We start from the raw sequence: 21,799 nt of genomic DNA, 5'->3' as shown, positions 1-21,799 counted from the left end.
CTCAGCAGGAGTGAAGATGGGATACCAAAACTTAAATTACCATTGATAATCAGTTCCAAATTAAATCAATTTTCAAATATTAGGTAGCACAGTCTTACTTCTTTAAAATGCCTAATTAAAGCTGGCCCATGCTGGGTAATTTTACTTCTTATTAATAAGCATACATCACCCTAAGAACTGGCATCATGTTGATTTTAGATGCTTTTAAATCTTGTTCCAAACCTCTAGGTAGAGTGAGTCACTTCAATTTCTAGAATGTGAAAAAACATACATCAAAAAAAAAATACTGAGGAGTGGATAGGAGTCCTGGTTTCCCCATTTCCTACATGTGTGACCTTGGATATATAACTTCTATGTATTTCAGTTTCACGCATGACATGGTCTAGCCTTCTCAAAGTGTGCCTGCCACAAGAGCCATCTGCATCTGAGATTCTTGGGCCCACATCCCAGACCAGCTAAATCAAAATCTCTGAGGTTGGAGATCAGGAATCTGCACTTTTACCACGAATCACACGTGGTACACTGAGAGTTGAAAACCACGATGGTGAAAGACCAACATGTGCTGAAAGAAAAGCAATGAAACAAGACAGAAAACCTGTTAATCTCTACTACCAAATTTGCTTCGTACACACAGAAAAATTACTTCTTCAGGTTTCACTCTCCTACTATAAAATAATGTGACTAAACTGGATGATCACTAACTGGTGAGAGTGTAGGACCTCCAGTTCCCAATCTTCAGTCTAAAAACTCTCCCGACAACATTAAAAGTGTACAGAGGCTCTACATGCATGAGGTCATCAACATTCACAGTGCCATCTATTATAAATTATATATTGACACTGCTAACTTTTATATACCAAATTTGAACTTTCAAATATTTGCTATTAATCCACTGCAGCCTTTCCGGCCAGCTCACAATTCAATTTCAGCAGGACTGACATCTTGGTATAGAAACGGCTAGGTAACTATGTGATATTTTATTGTGTTCCACCATTATCTTATAAAATTTAGTGGTGAACAGAAAGACAAGTGTGTACACTCGTGATAAGCACAGACCTCATAAACATATTCCAAAGGTGACAGAGATGTAAAATATTAGGTAAAATATAGAATCTGTAAAATACAGAATCTCTAGCAGAAGCCACACATTCACTGGAAGCAGCCTGGAAACTTGGGCATTTGATTATGAAGGAAAAGAATAATATTCATCTTCATGAATGAAAGGCAAAATACTGTGTGAAAATTTGAAGAATAATTAAATATTCTGTATTTCTTTTGGCTCTCTGGAAACAAAATCCAACACTCCATCATTATGTCTTTCACACACACACACACGTATATACATTTGAAATATAATCCACACATCCTTCCTCAATATTGTCTTCCTAATTCTTTACTCTCTTAATAACACTGAGTTAATGCATGTTTAATAATAAAGTTATATATCTATACTCAGTTTTTAAAAGACTTTCATATCTTTCTAGTTGAAAACAACTGCCTGCTTGTGCCTAACATGAGAACTATATTCACTTTCCTTAAGATTATGTCAACTTATACATTTTATCTTACTTTCAAAACTGAAGCTCTTCTCTTATTAGTCAAGTCCTTTGGGTATGTCTAACATATTTGTTGTCGCTTGCATTAAAGTCCTATAGAGTGACTGAAAATTCTTACTTGCTTTTATTGGCTGTACAAAGTATTATACATTTAATATTATTACCTCGCAGTTTATACGCTCACCTTTCAAGTTATCTGAGGCTTTTGTTGTTTATTATTAATCTGGCCTTTTAAAACATCTTTATTAATTATTCTTTTTTTTTCTCAAAGGGAGTTCCAAAATCACATAGTTGGGAAGTTAGTGTTCTTATATTACTACCCTCTCCAACATCTTGAAAACTCTCTCAAATTGGTTTTCTTAGTCCTATTTATTTGCTTACTTATTTATTTTTACCTTGCTAAAAAATATCAGTAGAAAGCTGCCAGTCTTATAAACATGAATCCTATCAGTTGGTCTATTCATACTGTACATCAACATTCTTATAATTCAGACTGTATCTGTTCTTCTAAATAAATCCTTTAGTTTCATAAAACTAAACTGTTTTAAGATATTTCTGACTTCAAAGATGAGTATGGTATAAATATTTCCTTATTCTGAGTCCTGTTCTTTCCTATACAAAGAAAGCATGAATCACTCCTGTCTATGCATTCCCAAACATCTCTACCATAACACTTCATATGATTTTTCATTCATTATTTGTTTTGGAAATCCTAGTCATCCAACTAAGTTTTAATATGCTCTATGAGGGACACCCACCAAATTTCCTGATACATAAATGATACTCAATGAAAACTGGTGGAAATCGTGAAGTCATAAATAAAACAAAGTCAAGGCAGAAGTCGAATGATTTCCTCATAACCTATACCTAGATAACTGCCAAACGAATTGAAAATTTAAATGAAAAACAAACTACAAAAGTTACTTTAAAAGTATGACAAAATTCCTTATTTATAACCTCAGCTGGTGGAAGTCTTTTATAACTGTGTCACAAATGTAGAATATGTCGAAGAAAAGTTTGTTATATTAAATAAAATAAAGATTAAACATTTCTGCATGGCAAAAATTATGCTAAGGAAAGCCAAGGTATAAATGGGAAAAAACTGGAATCTCATATCTCAAATTGCTACATTCCCAGATTAAAAAAAAAAAAAAAAAATCCTACGAATCAGTAAGGGGGAAAAAAGAGGCAACTGAAAATTATTCAAAATAATATGAGGATACAGGTCACAGAAAAGGAAATGTAAAAAGTTCTTAAATATATGAAAACATGTGCAATCTCACAAGAGAAATATAAATTCAAACTAAAACAAAACATTCTTACATATCAGAATGGGAATGAGTCAAGAGTGTGTTAACACAATATATTGATAATAATGTAAAGAATGAAGAACGTTACTTGGTAAAAGTGTAAAATAGTACAACCACTATGGTGGGCAGGATGGCAATGCTACGGCTTGAACATCTGCACCATAACTCATGTTGAAATTTAATTGCCATTGTAACTGGGTTGACACGTAGAACCTTGAAGAGGCAGAGTCCTCATGAATGAACTAGTATTCTTATCATGGGAATAAATTAGTTATCACAGGAGTGAGCTCAGAATAAAAGTATAAATTCAGGCCCATATTTCTGTCTCTTGTGTTCATTTCTGCCTTTTGCCCTTCTGTTATGGAATGCCCCTCACCAGATGCCAGTGCCATGCTCTGGGACTTTCCAGTCTCTAGAAGCATGAGCCAAATATACTTTTGTTCTTTATAAATTATCTAGTCTATGATATTCTGTTATAGCAGCAGAAAATGAACTAAGACAGGCAGCATCCATCAAAACTACAAATGCACAAACCCTGGAATATAAGGGTTTGACCCGCAAATGCCACTTCCAGGAATTTATCTTACAGACATATTAGCACATGCATGCAAGGATGGTTATACTGTAGCATTACTTGTGATAGTAAAGGATTAGAAACAACATGAATGCATATTAACAGAGGACTGGTTATATAAATTATGGTGTAACAATACAATGTTAATACTCTTGCCATAACAAAGAATGAAGAAATAAAACTCCATGATATACAAAATGAAAAAAAGTTGATGTTCAGAACAGTGTTCATACTGTTACCATCTGTGTAAAACAGGAAAAAAAGTACATATATAAATATATATATATATATATTCGCTTATATATGCCAAAAAAATTCTAGAATGACATATAAGGAACTAATGATATAACTTAACCCATGGGAAAGATAACAGGGTATCTATTGGACAGGAGTTTTAAGGAGATGTTTAACATATACACTTTTATACTTTTAAATTCTGAAGCATGGGAATGTATTGCCTATTTAAATTTACTTTTGTTGTTGTTGTTGTTGTTGTTTTTGAGATGGAGTGTTGGTCTGTCGCCCAGGCTGGAGTGCAATGGCACAATCTTGGCTCACTGCAACCTCCGCCTCCTGGGTTCACGCCATTCTCCTGCCTCAGCCTCCTGAGTAGCTGGGACTATAGGCGCTCACCACTACGCCCGGCTAATTTTTTTTTTTTTTTGTATTCTTTAGTAGAGATGGGGTTTCACTGTGTTAGCCAGGATGGTCTCGATCTCCTGACCTCATGATCCGCCCGCCTCGGCCTCCCAAAGTGCTGGGATTACAGGCATGAGCCACCGTGCCCGGCCTAAATTTACTTTTAAGAATAATAAAGGTGGTTTTCTTAAGCCAGCATAGTATATCAAAAGGTTAAAAAAGAGAAGAAAAACCAAGTGACTGTTCTTATATCAGACATTTAAAACATTTCCATTTTTCTTGACATTCTGTATGATTGTGTATATGTGTCCAGGTTCATTGTTTGAGGTATTGTGAACCTTTAGTCTAATGTTATATCCACGGGAACATAATCTTCTGATACAACAACTTCATCTACACCTAACCATAGTATCCTTTAAACACAGTTTATTGAAAGCATTTACCAGTGTTAGTCATTTTTTGTTTTTTTTCCACAAATATTTATTATCTATTATACAAAAGGTACTGTTTTAGACATTAAGGAAAAAACAAACAACAAAGCAAGAATAGTCTCTTCTATTGTAGTGGATAGTAGACCAACTAACCAAGTTCTAATATGTACCTTCCTGTCTACGCATGAATCCGTGATGTTTCTTAGTCAAAAAAAAAACCAACCAGACTCAGAGGATTTGTTAACAATGTCTTAAAAACTTACCTACTAAATTGAGGATTTGAGTTTTATTAATTCTAATCCTACTCTAGTCTGCACTTAAGTGCTCACTGTATGCTAAACCATGTTCTTTTTTTCTTTTTTGAGAGGGAGTCTAGCTCTGTTGCCCAGGCTGGAGTGCAGTGGCGCAATCTCGGTTCACTGCAAGCTCTGCCTCCTGGGTTCAAGCGATTCTCCTGCCTCAGCCTCCCAAGTAGCTGGGATTACAAGCGCCCGCCACCACGTCCAGGTAATTTTTTGTATTTTTAGTAGAGACAGGGTTTTAACATGTTGGTCAGGCTGGTCTCAACTCCTGACCTCATGATACGCCCACCTCAGCCTTCGAAAGTGCTGGAATTACAAGTGTAAGCCACTGCGTCCAGCAAGCTACACCATGTTCTATGTGTACCCTTGCACATCATGCTCACAACAATCCTATGAGATAGGTACTATGATTATTTCCACTACACAAATGAGAAATAGCTCTAAAGCCCATGAAATAATCTCTCTACACTGCCTCCTGTATGACTCTAATTACTGGCTTCTGACTTAAAGGGATTATAAAGTACAGATGAGTTTAAGGTTTCATCCTGGGCTCTATCATTCCCAACTCCAAAAATAATTCCTGGCATTAAAAAGCTATAAATTTGAAGTTCATGAAAGTATAGATCAATTAAAATGAGCCCAAAAAGATGGAACCTATATTTTCATTTAGGCCAATGCACTTAGTTACATACCTTTACAAATGATCTCAAACTCATGTTCCTTATTTTAAAGACTTAACCACAAATATATAACCCCCACTAAAGTGCAACTATTTTGACACTAACATTATTGCCTTATATCTTGCATACATTTTGAACTCCCAGGGAATGTGATGCCTTCTGCTGCAGTTATTTGTAAATGATCGTCAACATACTCCTCAGATCCATCCAGCTGCGGGTATCGAGAAGTTCTCAAAGCGTTGTCCTGAACCACCAGTAGGATCACCTGGGAAGGAACACATTCGACATGCCAATTCAAACTGCCCCACCCCAGACTCAGTTTTCCAGATTTAGTCAAAACAAAACCGAAAACAAAAACAAAAACCCAGAAGATTCAAATTTGAGATAAACAATGAATTTAGCACAGTTAAATTAAAATTTCAGATAAACAGTGAATTATTTTAGTATAAGTATGTTCCAAATATTTCATGGGACATATTTAAAAGACTGGTTACCATATATCTGAAATTCAAACTTAATTAGGCATCTTGTATTTTATCTGGCAACTCTACCCTAAGGCTACTGAATCAAGAAAACTCGGAAGGCCATTTCCAATAATCTGTATTTTAATGAGTACTCAAGGCGATCTCCAAACAACTCTGGGGCCTAAGGTAAAAACCCATTCCTTTGAGTAGGTAGTATCTGTAATTGCCAACATATTTACTGAACACTCACTATGTCAAGGCAGTATTTTACGTGTTATTTATGGATTTTCTTTTTAATCATCATCAACAACCCCATGAGGTGACTATAATTATTGACTACTGTCATTTCACCGATGAGAAAACTAAGAGTAGAGGAGGTTAAGCTCAGGATTTAGCATGCTTCGGAGAGCAAACTAAGTCTATGGTCTTCCCTACCAAGCCTGCCAGGCATTTCCAATCCTTGGGAATTAGTTTCTCCCTTGGCTCCTAATTAGGTTACAGTTCCCCTGAACCTCAATCCATTTTGCCATGGTTCTGAAAATGGAAGAAGTATTTACGAAGGCCACTAATTGGGATTCTAATTCTAACTAAAACCAAACATCCCAACACCACTATTCATCAAATTCGATTTCTATCACAATTCCACTCTCACCATGTTAGACCCCGAGGTCGTCTATACTTGGCTGGGTTAGGTTTGAGTTCCTGGAATCCCTGGAACACTGTGATTCAGACTACTGGCCCTGGCCTTAGCAACCTTAGTTCACAGGCCTCAAGGTTCAGTTCCAGGACAATTTGCAGCAAACTCTAAGGTTAGAAAATATTTCCACTCATTAAGAGTAGAATTAAGATGTCTCCTTTTTGTCTCTCACATTACATTTCAAAAGCTCATACATTACAAATCTTAAAAAATATTAAGTGAACAGTGAAAAATCTGGTCTGCCTTGTACTGGTCATCAAAATTCAGCATTTGACTGGGCCTTACCTTCAAAATTGATCACTAAAAGAGGTTAGTTGGGTTTAAGGTATGGTGTAGTTGGTTTGGTAAAGGTATTTCATAAAGACTAAAACATCTTATATTCTATCTTTTAATTTCCAATTTAAAATAAGTGGAGAAGGAGAACAAAAAAAAAAAAAGGAGCTTGAATTTGACCTGTGATATGGTTTGGATCTGTGTCCCCGTCCAAATCTCAGGTAGAATTTTACTCCCCAATATTAGAGGTGGAGCCTGGTAGGAGGTGACTGGATCATAGGGGTAGATTTCTCCTGTGCTGCTGTTCTCATGACAGTGACTGAGTTCTCATGAGATGTGGTTGTTTAAAAGTGTGTGGCACCTTCCCCTTCTCTCTCTTGTTCCTACCATGGCCATGTAAGATAGGCCTGCTTCCCTTTCGCCTTCTGCCATGATTGTAGGTTTCCTGAGGACTTCCAGAAACAGAAGCTGCTATGCTTCCCATACAGCCTGCAGAACCGTGAGCCAATTAAATCTCTTTTTCTTTATAAATCACACAGTCTCAGGTATTACTTTATAACAGTGCGAGAATGGACTAATACAACCTACTACTGAGTAGGTAAAATAAAAGAATTTCTATGAAGTAAGTGATCTTTCCATAAAACTCAATTTGAATCATATTCATATGTCAACAAGAATAAAACATTCTCAGCACCTTCATTTATCTTTAAAGACTTCCATTCTGCAGAATTATGCCCAAAAGAGTAACTCAGCAGGAAAATTCAAATGGACAAAGTGACCAGTGTCAAAAGTCAGTGGTCTCAATGTGTAATATAATTCCTGGCAATTCTGTAGAAACAAATTTCTATCTTTACACAATTTGTAATTCACGTAAAAGTATAAGCAAGTATATTTGAATTGTTACATTTTAAAGCCCTATTTTGAAAGGTCTTCATTTAATCTAAGACATATCTCAATTTTCCCTACTAACTTATGCTGCCTAGTTTTACCAAATCCACTTCAATGAAAACAGAAAAGACAATGTATCAGACACCTCCTACTCAAGCTACACATAACTAGGCTACAGCTGGTGTAGATTAAATTCAACTCTTAACAGGTGCTTAGAGGAAAAGGCTTTAACAGATAAGCATCCTTGTCTTTAGGATCTTAAAAATAACTAAGTCATCTTACTTTTTTGACACAAGCAAATGCATGTGACCCAGGCAACAGTAGGGAAGAGGAAATAAAGTGACATGTAAGATGGAGGAGAAACGAACAAAACTAGAAACCTCACAGCCAACAGCAGCTGCAGGGCAATTAAACTCAATGCTTTACAGATGTTCTTGAGCAAAAGCTCATTTGCCCAATTTTGACTGACTTTTTTAACACATACATTTCTTGAGACATTCTTTAAAATTCCATTTTTTGGGGGGATACTTTAATAATTAAAAAAACCTAACTTTCCTTCTTTCCAACACTTCAGTCTCTTTCAATTTCATATGCCATTAAAATGGCCATTAAAAAATGACCACTAATGCCAGAGTGTGACAACCCACTAGTACAAATCAAACAAATGAAATATAAAACAGTTTACAACAGAACACTCAGCCTCCCAAATGCTGACCACAAATAGTGCTCCTGGGCCTGAAATACCCATTTTAAATAAAAAATGTCACTGAAATGCCCAAAATGATTTCATCCTCCTTTCAAGACTTCATGCATCACCAGTCATCCCAGCAGACCAGTGCATTCCTAATGAGTCTTTCTATTATTAAAATTAATTAGGAAAGTATTCAGTTTGGCCACAGGAGGGCTAGCAATACCAAAATGTGATGACTCAGGGACTAAAAATTAAAAGCTCTTATTAAGAGGCATGAGGATTACTAAAGACACATTAAGATCCTTTTACTTTAGATTTTATAAGTAACAAGGTCCCAGTGTGATACACGAACCCAATAACGTATTCCTTGTATCGTTAGAAACTACAATGACTCAATGCCCTCAATCTTTCTTTCAATTTGTTGCCTTAGAACAAAACAAGAATATTTCAGCTGTGCTTATCTGAAACTAATTGCAATTTTCCAGCTCTTCACACACTTGTGAAAACAGCTCTAGTTAAAATAAAGCTAATATTTTTCCTAGGTAAGAAAGAACTGTATTTGTCAGGAGAATGGCATAACTGCTGAAGCAATGAGACCTAATAAAAATGACAAGTCTGGAAGTGTCAGGTGAATGGGATTGAGAGAACCACATTAACCAGAAGCACAAGGCGGCAAGGTCAGGCAAGCCGGAAAACCGAGCATTGCAGAAACCAGGAACCAGAGCAACACCACGAGAACCTAATCCAGAGGTCAGGCTAGGGACCTGTAAGAATGCTCATACTGCCTTCATATCATAGGAGCAGAAACCAACCCTTGGGCTTGGACAGTCTAGAGCAGCACACAGTGGACTAAAAGCAAATGCACCCTTCACAGAAGTTCAACTATTTCTTCATGGTAAAAGCGAATATATAAGCAGAAATGCAACAAGTTCTTCACTTAACATCGTCTGTAAGTTCTTAGAAACTTCAACGTTAAACAAAATGATGTACCACAAAACCAATTTCCCCACTGGCTAACTGACGTAAACAAGAGTTGAGTTGTTATGGCATATTTCTGGTTGCGAAAACATCACCAAACCTCTAAATGAAGACAAAAACACTAATATTAAATACTGAAATAAATGTGAGCTATGCATACATTTGAGATAAATGACAACAAGTAAGATATTTACCCGTTTAATCCAGTTCAGGCGGCGGGTAGCAGGAGCCTATCTCAGCAGTTCAGGGTGCAAAGCGGGCACTAGCCCTGAACAGGACACCATTCCATCTCGGGGCACGCGCACCCACATTCAGACTGGGATAATTTAGACATGACAATTCAAAGAACATGCACAGCTTTGGCATGTGGGAGGAAACTGGAGTATCCGGAGAAAACCCACAGACATGGGGAGAATGTGCTAACTTCACACAGACAGTGGGGCCCTCCAAGAATCAATTCCTTTTTCTTATCAACGTTACAGCAAAGCGATGTTATTCAAGAACCTGCTGTGAAATCAGCATTCCAGCTCAGTGAGGAATGCCCAAGGCAATTCAGTCTTAGGCAATCAAGAAATGGCATTTTAAAATGATGGAAAACACACTATAAATGATTTTTTGGGTTTTGAGGACCCTTTTCTGCACTGTATAAGTGCCAGGCAAACAGTGGTAATGGCTTCCTAGAAATCACTGAGGGAAATAAATGAATAAATTAAGAAGCTTAGAGAAACACTGATTTAAGAAGATGTGGAAGAACTTATTTATCCACTGTCTAAAAAATTGGCTTGTACAATTTAAGATCAAGAGTAATTTTGGCCTTATTTGCAAAGGCAGATGGTGTTGACTGGCTACCCAAAGGCCATTCCAATCCCACTTCCCACAATAGAGATTAAAAAGCCATGTGCTTGCTTCTCAACCTTACCTGCATGGAGAAGAGTTCATGTGACCAGGCAGAAACAGAGGTACCCTAAGACAGCTTTCGTTTTACTGACAACAAGGGAACAAACTAACATCAAACATTCTGTCACCCTCTTGCCTCAAACATAATAACTGTGCTGGTAGCAGTCATCTTGTGGCTACCAGAGAAAGGCCAAAAGAACTGTACAGAATCGTCTTTGACTTTACTGAGTCACTAAACCAGTATCTTCAAACCTCTTTGATTATGAATAATAAAATCATACTCTTAGCAGGTTTCTTTTTACTTAAATGGGAAAGCATTCCTGATACAAATGCCAATTTATTGTATCCTAAACATTTAACCTCTGTGGAAGATACAGCACCATGATATGCCTAAATGTATATACAGTTATCCCTAAATGGCAAGATTATAAGAAAACTTTTTCTTCTTTTACTCATCTTTGCTTTCTAAATTATCATTATTCAATGAAGTCTTATTTGCTTAAGCAGAGATTAGTAATGGGCATTCATTTGACAGTAATATAGCCACACCCACCCACTTTACCGTAAAAGAAAGATTTTTTTTAAATGGAAAAGCATACCATGATTCTGGAAAAAAAAACCTTGGCCCAGCACAGTGGCTCACTCCTGTAATCCCATCACTCTGGGAGGCAAGGCGGGAGAATCTCTTGAGGTGAGGAGTTCCAGACCAGTAGAGACAATAAGATGAAACCCCATCTCTACTAAAACTATAAAAATTAGCTAGGCATGGTGGCACACACCTGTAACCCCAGCTACTCAAGTGGCTGAAGCATGAGAATCACTTGAACCCAGGGGGTGGAGGTTGCAGTGAGCCGAGGTTGCGCCACTGCACTCCAGCCTGGGCAACAGACAGAGACTCTGTCTAAAAACAAAAACAAAAAAATCTCAAAATAAGAAGGCAAATTTCCACTCAGAAAGCTATAAATTCAATATATTCCCATCAAAAAACATGGGATATGTACTGGAACTTGACATACTGATTCTAAATTTCATTGGGAAGAATAAATACCAGCCAATAATATTCTGAAAAGTTAAAAAAAATGAGAAAGTACTTGTCCTACAGTTTTATAAGCCAAACAAAACTACAGTAATTGACACAGCACTGAACTGAAAGAGGCATGGATAAACAGATATAACTTCTAGAGAGTCCAGAACGAGACCTATGTACCTAAGCTGCCTAATTTTTCTAAGGAAGAATTAGCCTTTCATCCCCATGGTTATGGTCAGGGCTGGCTATGTTTTTAATGACTTCATTTCCAGAACACAGTGAAGGGCCGCTGACCCAAATCTGAGATTTTTCGACTGGTAACCAAAAAAGTAGTTTCTGAGTAGATGAAACACTCAGGAAGCACTCAGAAAAAGTGTACAGTGAGAAAGAAGAATGAAGCCAATATATGAAAAAGAGAAGAAATGAGAAATGAAGACAAAGGAAAAAAGAAAGAGAATGAAACCTGACGGGATTTGAGTTCCTGTACATAGCTGTTGCCAAGGCACAGCCACCCGCTCTGTAGTCACGAGGAAAAGCCTGCTCTCCTTAAAAATTACCCAACTTTGTTTATGCTCATTAAGCTGAGTCCTTTACACCCGAAATCAAGAAATTCTAATTACGCATTTGGAAATGGGAAACACAGTGTATTTCAAATCACTGGGAATGGGCAGAACTGACCAACAAAAGATTCTGAGACCCTTTTTTTTTTAACATCAGGAAAAATTAAATCAATATCTTACAAAGAAATAAATTCTATATGGATTAAAGGCCTGGATGTAACACAGAAAAATTAAACAATCAAGTCTAGAAAAAAAAAGAGTGTGTGTTTTCAATATTAGTGTAGAGAAAGCTTAACTAAAGAAAATTTAAAAACCAAGAAGCTATAAAGAAAAAAGAATTCATGACACAAACATTATACATTTGCATAATAATAGATACTATAAAAGTTTAAAATATAAGCAACAAACTAGGAGAAAACAATTTGCCACACTTGGAAAAGGATACCCAAAATATATGCAAATATATACAAATCAATAAGAAGTATGGAAATACGGTAAAGGGATAAGAACAGGTCATTTGGAAAGACAAACAAACACCAAATGTACACCAAAGTGGAAGTTCACAGTTTGCAGTATTTGGTTTAACTGCTTAAAATCATAAACCTGAGAGGCATTTTACGTAGACCCTGTATATTATCAAGAATTTCTCCTCCTATGCCTTTTATTCGTAAAATAGAAAGGCTACTATGGTTGATCATATGATTGATGACCCTGGAGGATAGGTGGGCACAGGGTTTCCTCCTTCTGCCCCTCGGGCTTCTCTTGAAGGCAGTCATCAGTAGCATTTCTCTTCTGAGCAAATGAAAGTGTATTAAATGATTTGAAATGTTAACGGTGGTATCTTAGATGATCAGGGTTCCATGGAACACAGTTTATATCTATCTCACATCCTTTCAGTGAGCAAAGTCACAGCCTATGGGAAAAAACTAACAAAAGAAAAATACAATCTATATTCTTAAAATTAAAAAAAAAAAAGACATTTGAAGAATACGTACATTTGTTTGTAACCAAAATTATTGTTCTACATTAAAAGAGGGAGTAGATTAAACACGTTTCTCATTAAATTAGTCAATGTTTAACACACCCCTCTCCCCAGTGCCTCAGGTACTTCATGAACTTAAACTATTATTTATGCACTGAATTAAAGAAATCTATTATTGTGGTGTTATACATACAGAATGAATATAAAGCAACATATGTAACTCAATAAATTCCAAGTTATAGCTGAATTCCAAGAAGCCATAATTCTGATACTTTATTAGATTTCCTTCTTATATATCTCACAGGATTTACATTTATAACAGATTACAGGGCAAAAAGTGTTTTTATTTAAAAAAAAAAAAAAAAAAGAAAGAAAGAAAGAAAGAAAGAAAAGAAAAGGAACCAAAACGCCAGCTAGCATTTCCTTTCAGGAAGTATTTCACCATGGGAGTTTTAATAGGTATGTTTTTTGATCAAGGAATAAAAAAGCAGATGAATTAACAAACATACGACACAGGTCAGAAACCATGCATGAGGGGAAAACACTTATCATACTAATTTCCTGTATTTGCTGTTTGTTTGTGTTTGTTTTTGAGAAGGAGTCTTGCTCTGTTACCCAGGCTGGAGTGCAGTGGCGATCTTGGCTCACTGCAACCTCTGCCTCCCGCGTTCAAATGATTCTCCTGCCTCAGCCTCTCAAGTAGCTGCGATTTCAGGTGCCTGCCACCATGCCTGGCCAATTTTTGTATTTTTAGTGGAGATAGGGTTTCACCATGTTGGCCAGGCTGGTCTAGAACTCCTGACCTCAAGTGATCCATCTGCCTAGGCCTCCCAAAGTGCTGGGATTACAGGCATGAGTCACCACAACCCACCATTTGTGCTGTTTTAAGTACAACAGAAAATAAAATGTTGGATTTGCGCATTTAGGATCAGAAAGACTTTTACTATTCCGAATGCCATAAAAATCACATATGTTTTATTCACCACACATCTGTGATTCCAGCATCCTGACAAGACCTAACACTATGAATCTATTGACTCTATTTATTCAAAATAAAACAATTTTAAGTTCATGAGAAATTGAACGTTTTGATTTCAAAATCAAAGCACTAACCTTGGGCCCGTGAAATCCCCAGGCCATTAACAGAATGCATATGGCATATACCATTTAACTGACAGAGAATCAATATGCAACTTAACAAATATTAGGTGTCAATTATATGCCAAATAATTACAAAATAAAAGTGAAATATAGAGAATAGTGAATGAAAAAAAAAATGCAAGACTTTTGTGTTTGGTTTATTTGAAGGGAAACGTGGGAAAGGAAGGGGCTTTGGGGGAGGGAGGAGAAACCAGGTGGTATTTAAGAGTTTAATGACTACAACATTCTGGATAAGTCAGGTGGAACAAAAGCTCTAACAGCTAGTTAAAGAAAAGGGTACCTGTCTCCTTGGTCCAACATTCCAGTTAAGTACTTTAGGTTAACTGCTCTTTTCTGAAGAGCTCAGTGAACACAATGACTCTGAGGTGAGAGGCACTTAGAATTTCTAAAGGAGGTCCATCCTCTATCTGTCCAATAACATTTTCTTTCTTTGACTTATCCTTTCATATCCACTCACTCATTCACTCACTGTAACAAAAGGACGCGACGCGGAAAGGATTCAAGAACGCCCCTGGCACTGACCCGTCCTTGGGTATCAGGAAGGTCTCCTTGCTAGCAGGGCTCCAGCTCTTTTCACACCTACATCAAAGTACACATTCCCTGAAGATCAAGTCCTTAATCCTGATACTGAACCCTCCCACTCCTTCAGCAAGTCATCCATCATTTCCAACAACACCCACAGAAAAATATTCCATTAGTGCCTTATCTCCCTCATGTCCAGCCCCATAATTCTTCCCAAAGTGGTTAATTCCTATCATAACACTTCCTGTGTAGGTCTCTAGCAACTAAGCAGAAATGCTTATCATACACACTGAAACTAGATCCCATCCTCACCGTGGAACACCATTTTTGTTTCTTCAAAAATCTGACATGGTATATTTTATGAAAGTCGGTGCTTTACTGTTTCTTTTTGGACAGTGTGGGAATTACGAATTTGGCAGGGACGTAGGATTTGAAGATGGATAAGAAACAATAAGGAACTGAACACTAAAATAAGCTAATCTTAATAAAATGAGATGAAAAAAGGTAGGGCAAAAAATCTCCTTTCAAAAGAAGAAGAATTAACTCTAGATATGTATGGAAATTCCATTTAGGATAAGAATCAGCGACAGGAAACAGCCAGAAGGGACTATTTGTACTGAAATACAAGCCATTAACTTGAGCCAAGCTAACAGCAAATGACTGCAGCGGCAACTACTGGCTACAGATAATTAGTTTAGAACCTATTTAAACATGAATATTTTATCATGCAGCCCAAAACTCGTTATGGAGAAGAATTAAAGAGCCAGGACGTCTGAAGGCTCTGGAGAGGTGATCTGTCAGGTCCCAATAAACAGCCTTCTAGGAGAGAACAGGTTTAGTGATTCAGCAAGACTAGATTTCATTAAAGTTACAACAATCCATGAAGAACATAGCTGGTGACAAGTTAAAGACTGTAGGTACCAAGTTGCACTGCAACAACTTAACTACAGGCAACAAATACAGGTAAAACGAAGTTTATGAAAAATCACGTCAAGTGGTTATAATTTTCTAAGTGATGCAAACATCCTATTTCTATCAGAAACAACCTAATATATCTGGCCAACCCTCTCACAAAAGCAGAACGGCCTTACATATACAAGGTACAGAAATTCAAAGTGTTGAAAATTCAAAATTGTATTTGGCATGCTACGTAGGAGTGTGCCGAACTGGAATTTTTATTTTAAAAATACTTGTCTATCAAGCATATGTTATAATAGCTAACAATCCTATGGGCATTATCTTATTTAACTCTCAGAATTACCCCAGAATGAGGTGAGTACCACTACTGCCATTATTTCGTAGATGCCAAAATAGCAAAAAGATGCTAATGTAAATATTTCTAAAATCATACAGCTGGAGTAGCAAAGCCAACATTTCAACCCATGCAATTTGATTATAAAGTCTGTGATCTTTCTGTCTGTGTGTCTTTCAAATAGTCTCTAGAGCTTCTGAATATAAACCTAGGTTCTTAGAGGAATAACTTAAATGACTTTCAATTTTATTAAAGAAATAAAAACAGGAACATATACATATTACTCAAAAACTTACTATTATAAAGAAAAAATATAGCTAACAAGAATAAAGTTCTAGGTAATCTTTGAAATTGAAACATAAAATGTCTTACCTGTGAAAATAGTTAACACACGCTCACATATTACCATCTTCTTAACCATTACATGCTCAGTGACCAGCCAATAAAAAAAAAAGGTATATTACTAGTTTTTCAATCTATTTAGATGCCTTGGTCTATACAAAGAAGAGTCAAGTCTAGCACAGTCCTTTAGGCTGAGGGGGACTCAATATAGTTCATTGCTATTTAGATAAATAACTTGCCCAGGCCACTCCCTGTTACAGGAATTAATCCACACCTCAGGAGGAATTACAGGCTAGATTCAATTTTTCCAATCATTTCTAATCCACTGCTTTCCCCGATATTTTCTATCCATAGAAATCATGACATACTGCTATACCTAAGGGAAACTACAAGATGAGGCATCTTACAATCATCAATCCATCTTTTAATTCCACATTTACTACATGTAATGTGCAAGGCATAGGATTACAGAAAATTAATAAATCATGATCCCTTGCCCATAAGGATCTCACAGTCTAGTTGGAGAGATAAACATATAAATGCAAAATCATAATACAATGTGCCGATTGTTACATATAAGGAGCTACTGGGATAGGAAAGGGAAGATGAACTCTAAAAGGTCAGGTGGGGCTCCATGGATGAAAAGTGACCTGCAGGAGGCTACAAGACGTGTGAAGCAGCAGGCCTAGGAAAGGACGGGTTTCAAATAATGAGGAGGACATGACAATGGCCACAAAACCTAAAACTCAAAGGGGTCCTGTGATTGGCATTCTGATTCATGGTGATTTTGTCAAAGAAAAGGCATCAATTTAGTAGCATTTTGAAACACAGATCAGGCAGATAGGTACAGACACTGCCCCAGCGCTAGATGAAGGTTGGCAAGCAGAGCAATAAACAACTCTTCCAGACCTCAATTTATTTTTAAATTGAGAAAATGTATAACAACAATTCTATTTTTCGTATAAAGAACTTAGGAACTTAGAATTTAAACATATACGGCTGTTCTGTTGACATTTACAAGATTTTTGATACTCATATAATATTAAGAATGATTTCTAGAGAATAGTATTAAATTACTGAGAGATAAAATAAAACATTTCACCAATCTATAGTAGTACAGTCTATGAAGATTTTAATAGTCTCAGGAGTAGGCCTGGGCTGTAAAGTTACTATTTTCCTAAAGATCCACCTGAGATAAAGCACGACTTAAGAAAAGCTAATATAAAAGAGTCTACATAACAGATAAACTGTGAGGTTTTTCAACGTAAAAACTGGTTCTTTGCTTTCTAGATAGCTCACCTCTTCATTCCTCTAAGCAGCTATTTCCTATGGAATTTACGTTACAAAATGTATTAAAAATTTATTATCTATATTACATAAAATAAGAATGCTTATAGATCTACATAAACTCCCCTTATCAGTAAAGTACAAATGTAAGCACCAAAGAATAGACATGGGTGGAGGCGGGAGAAACTGGTAACATGCTACAGGAGCGATAAAAACCTACCACAATTTTAAATTCTCCAACAGCAAAATAAAACGTAGGATCACCTCTCACTTTGTTGGGAACAACAGAAAGTCTAATTCGTTAATACTTTCTATCCCCTGGCTGCCATCCCCATTCCTACCATTATCTATCCCATTTTTATAAAAGAAACATTGGGCCTGGCAAAGGAGGAAAAAAATTAAGGGACAAAGTCATATCTGAGATGAGTCTTGAGAGACAAATCAGATTTTGTTGAGTAGAAACATTATGAGGTTAGAAAGGAGAAAGGATTTTGGGTAGAAATAACAGCACGTGCACAGGCATGTAGGTGGCAAGTATAAAGAGCTCGGGATAGCAAGCAGTTCAGAGGATGAAATGGGAGGAAGGAGTATAAAGAGAAGATAAGGGCTAGAAGAGTAGACAGGTGGCACAGCAAAAAGTCTTGAAAAGGAAAGTAACATATTTAGAACATTATTTCAGGACTACTCAACACATCCTATTAAAGCAAGAGACAGGGAACTGATTTAGCAGAAGATAGGTACAATACAAGTGTGAGATAGCAAAAGGCCTGAATTAGCTGGGGCAGTCAGAATAAACAAAGATGTAAATTACAGACACACTGTGATTAGTAATACCCTTTATATGTATATCACACTTTATAAAACACTTCATATCCATTATCTTATTTGATTCTCATAATCATCCTATAAAGTGGGATATATAATACCAACCCTAGCTTATCAATAAAGAATCAATCAGTGCCTGAGATGTTGTAAGTTGCCCACTGTCACACACCCACTAGTAAATGGCAAGGATAGTACTGGAGCTCACTACATGTTAACCCAGTCAATGATCCTTCAATTACACCAAAAGCAAATGGATCAGCCTTTACAAAAGTAAGTTCTCCTCCTTCCTTTATTAATTCACCAAACTCATTTTATTCAAATATTTAATAAAACTTTAAGAGGAGGCCAAAAACAACAGTAAATATACACATTAATGGGTAAAATACACCTTAACGACAAACATTTAAGTGTGAAAAAAATAACAAAAAATGATTTGTTATTATCAGGAAAATATGGTGTTTTGTACTTTGCACCAGATACTGTGCCAGATGCCATGAATACAGTGGCAGATACTTCCATGTAGCCTGACTGTACTGATTATACATGCATGATCATTTCTGTCACTAGTTAAGGACACCGTCCCTCCTCATTACCCCGATTCTAAGTCACCACTGAGTTTCAGCAGAGTCTGCAGAAACAGTCCAATTTGCCATATCTCCCTAGAGGTGGCTATGGTTGAAAGGAGGTAATGCCTAATATAGATGGCTTTTGAAGTAATTTCAAATATCAATAATTATGGCTCAATTTCTCTCACATGTTGGGTATTAATAAAACACCTGCAGCTAAAAATCTCAAATGTCTGCTAGACTGTAAACAAGTAGTACCTTTTTGTTTTTATGTGACAGCAGTAACACAAATACATCTTCAGCGATTTCTACCCTGTCTATTAAAACAGCTGCTTTGAAGAGAGCCTAAAATATTTAAGATGCAATGTAAAACAATGCTAGCTGACACATAAACCAATAACTCTGCCTCAAGCTTAGAGAAGCATTTTTATGAGGTCTGAATACCATGGTTCAATTGAGCCATGTTTTTTTTTCTCTGTTTCTGAAATCAAAGGTTCTTAATGATATAAAACAACTGCAATATCATGCAGTCAGAATGCAACCAGTTTTATTACTTTTTATATTCAATCAAAATGCCAAGTGCCATTCACAATATCATTATTCCTGAACCATGAAAACATATTTATATTCATTACTATTACTTTTAAAAATGTCCAAAATGATCTAACTCCATCTTCTCATGAAGACTCAATAAAATAAAAAAAATTAATTTCCCTCTCCACTCCACAAGTCAGAAATGGATACACTGTTCCCTGCTGTTAATGAGGTGATAGAAACACTACTGCTATATTACTAATGCACTCCTTTAATGAACCATTCTTTTTTTCTTGGTAATCACTGTAACAACAGTAACTCATCCCAAACTTCGGCATTTTAACATAGGCATATTATTTTCATTTCCTTATTTAGTTTGCTTACCTCTTGGACAAATTTAAATGAATGAAAATCGGCTAGATTACAGGTGGTATAAACCCCAAAAGTAGCACCATATGGAGATCCATATGCTTTGGCACTATATCAGCATGTGACAGAATCCTGGAATTTAACTTCAGAGCAACTGACATCCCCCTTTGTATCAACTCTCTGTACTCGTGCTCTAGAATATTCACATTTTAATCTTGGAGCTAACATGTTATACATTTAACTACTGACTATAGTAAAATGCACAGCAGTTACGTTTCTCCTTCCAAAAAACAGAGCAATTTTGAAACAACTAAAATTATCAAAATATTATTTCTCTGTCCTCTAGACCAGAAAAATAACATGATGAAACTATCCTTAGAAAGAATAAACCTAGAAATTAAAAAAAATCAAATGACAAAATCGTCAAGTATACAATAGTATGGTTTGTGGCAGCCGTGCAAGTGAAAAGTATGTTTAGTCCAAGAACTTAACATGCAGCAAGGGTCTTTTTTTGATATGTAGCATAGGAATAGGGTGATTAATTACGAATCATGCTTAGCATCACACTATTTCTTATAAAATTATCAGGAGCCATCATTCTGATAGGGTAATATATCAGCCAGGGTTCAACTAGAGGAGGAGAACCAATGGAGATACACGTTAAGAAATATACTGCAGGGTATTGGCTTAGAATAGTGTGGGAGCTATCTGGCCGAGTACGAAATCATCAGGACAGGCTGTCAGGAAGGTGGGGCCTAAGTCCCAGAAATCAGCTGAAGATGCTGTCCACAAATGAAATTTCTTTTTCAGGGAAAGCCACAACTCTTCTTGTAAGAACTTTTTGCTGACTCAATCAGGCCCACCTAGAGTATCTAGTATAATCTCCCATACATGAAGTCAACTGGTTATGGACTTTAATCATATCTACAAAATACCTTTGCAGCAGCACTTAAATTAGTGTTTTGCTGAATAACTGGGGGTGGTAGTCCAGAAATGTTAACATGTCAAAAAGGCCATTACAAGTTCTAATGTGGAAGCTAGGAACATGCCCTCATTTGTGAGGTTAGGAAACTCTGGACAGTATTCTTGACTGGATCTTGGTTAAAGTTGAATGCTTATGCTTATCTTTTATTTTCTGAAATTAATAAAAATCAGTGATAAAGGAAAGTGTAAAAAGCCTTATACTTATAATACTGTTGGTGGTAATAAAACACTATAAGGCCGTTACTTCTGAGCAAAAGCTAGATGTCATTAAATGCTAGATTGGCTCTGAGATACAGATTTTATAGTCTCCAACTTAGAGTTACATTTTTCAAGAAAATCTTTATTATTTAAATTCCTGCAGGAAGAATAACTCTGTTATTGTGAGTAATAGCCATAAATATATAATAAAACAAGTCTAAACAGGGCCTGATTTTTTCTTTTTATTATACTTTAAGTTCTAGGGTACATGTGCACAATGTGCAGATTTGTTACATATGTATACTTGTGCCATGTGGGTGTGCTGCACCCATCAACTCGTCAGCACCCATCAACTCGTCATCTACATCAGGTATAACTCCCAATGCAATCCCTCCCCCTTCCCCACTTCCCATAACAGGCCCCGGTGTGTGCTGTTCCCCTTTCCGAGTCCAAGTGATCTCATTGTTCAGTTCCCACCTATGAGTGAGAATATGCGGTGTTTGGTTTTCTGTTCTTGTGATAGTTTGCTGAGAATGATGGTTTCCAGCTGCATCCATGTCCCTACAAAGGACACAAACTCAACCTTTTTTATGGTTGCATAGTATTCCATGGTATATATGTGCCACATTTTCTTAATCCAGTCTGTCATTGATGGACATTTGGGTTGATTCCAAGTCTTTGCTATTGTGAATAGTGTCGCAATGAACATACGTGTGTATGTGTCTTTATAGCAGCATGATTTATAATCCTTTGGGTATATACCCAGTAATGGGATGGCTGGGCCATATGGTACTTCTAGTTCTAGATCCT

General features: G+C 36.5%; 1 protein-coding gene across 5 annotated transcripts in view; it reads right to left on the bottom strand.

Moving 5' to 3' along the window:
• Window positions 1-21,799, bottom strand: part of EXOC4 (exocyst complex component 4) — an 825,737-nt gene that overhangs the window by 501,965 nt on the left and 301,973 nt on the right. The window contains exon 10 of one of the 5 annotated variants that reach the window (XR_012432868.1): window positions 5,622-5,757. The exons of 3 other annotated variants lie outside the window; for them this stretch is intronic. The gene's annotated coding sequence lies outside the window, so the exon portion shown is untranslated. Of the gene's footprint in view, window positions 1-5,597; window positions 5,758-21,799 lie in introns of all 5 variants that reach the window. One more of the 5 variants, XR_001489711.4, reaches the window with a different exon arrangement.

Source organism: Macaca fascicularis, chromosome 3 (genome assembly GCF_037993035.2).
Source record: "Macaca fascicularis isolate 582-1 chromosome 3, T2T-MFA8v1.1".
Classification (NCBI taxonomy): domain Eukaryota; kingdom Metazoa; phylum Chordata; class Mammalia; order Primates; family Cercopithecidae; genus Macaca; species Macaca fascicularis.
This window is presented reverse-complemented; position numbering and strand designations above follow the sequence as displayed.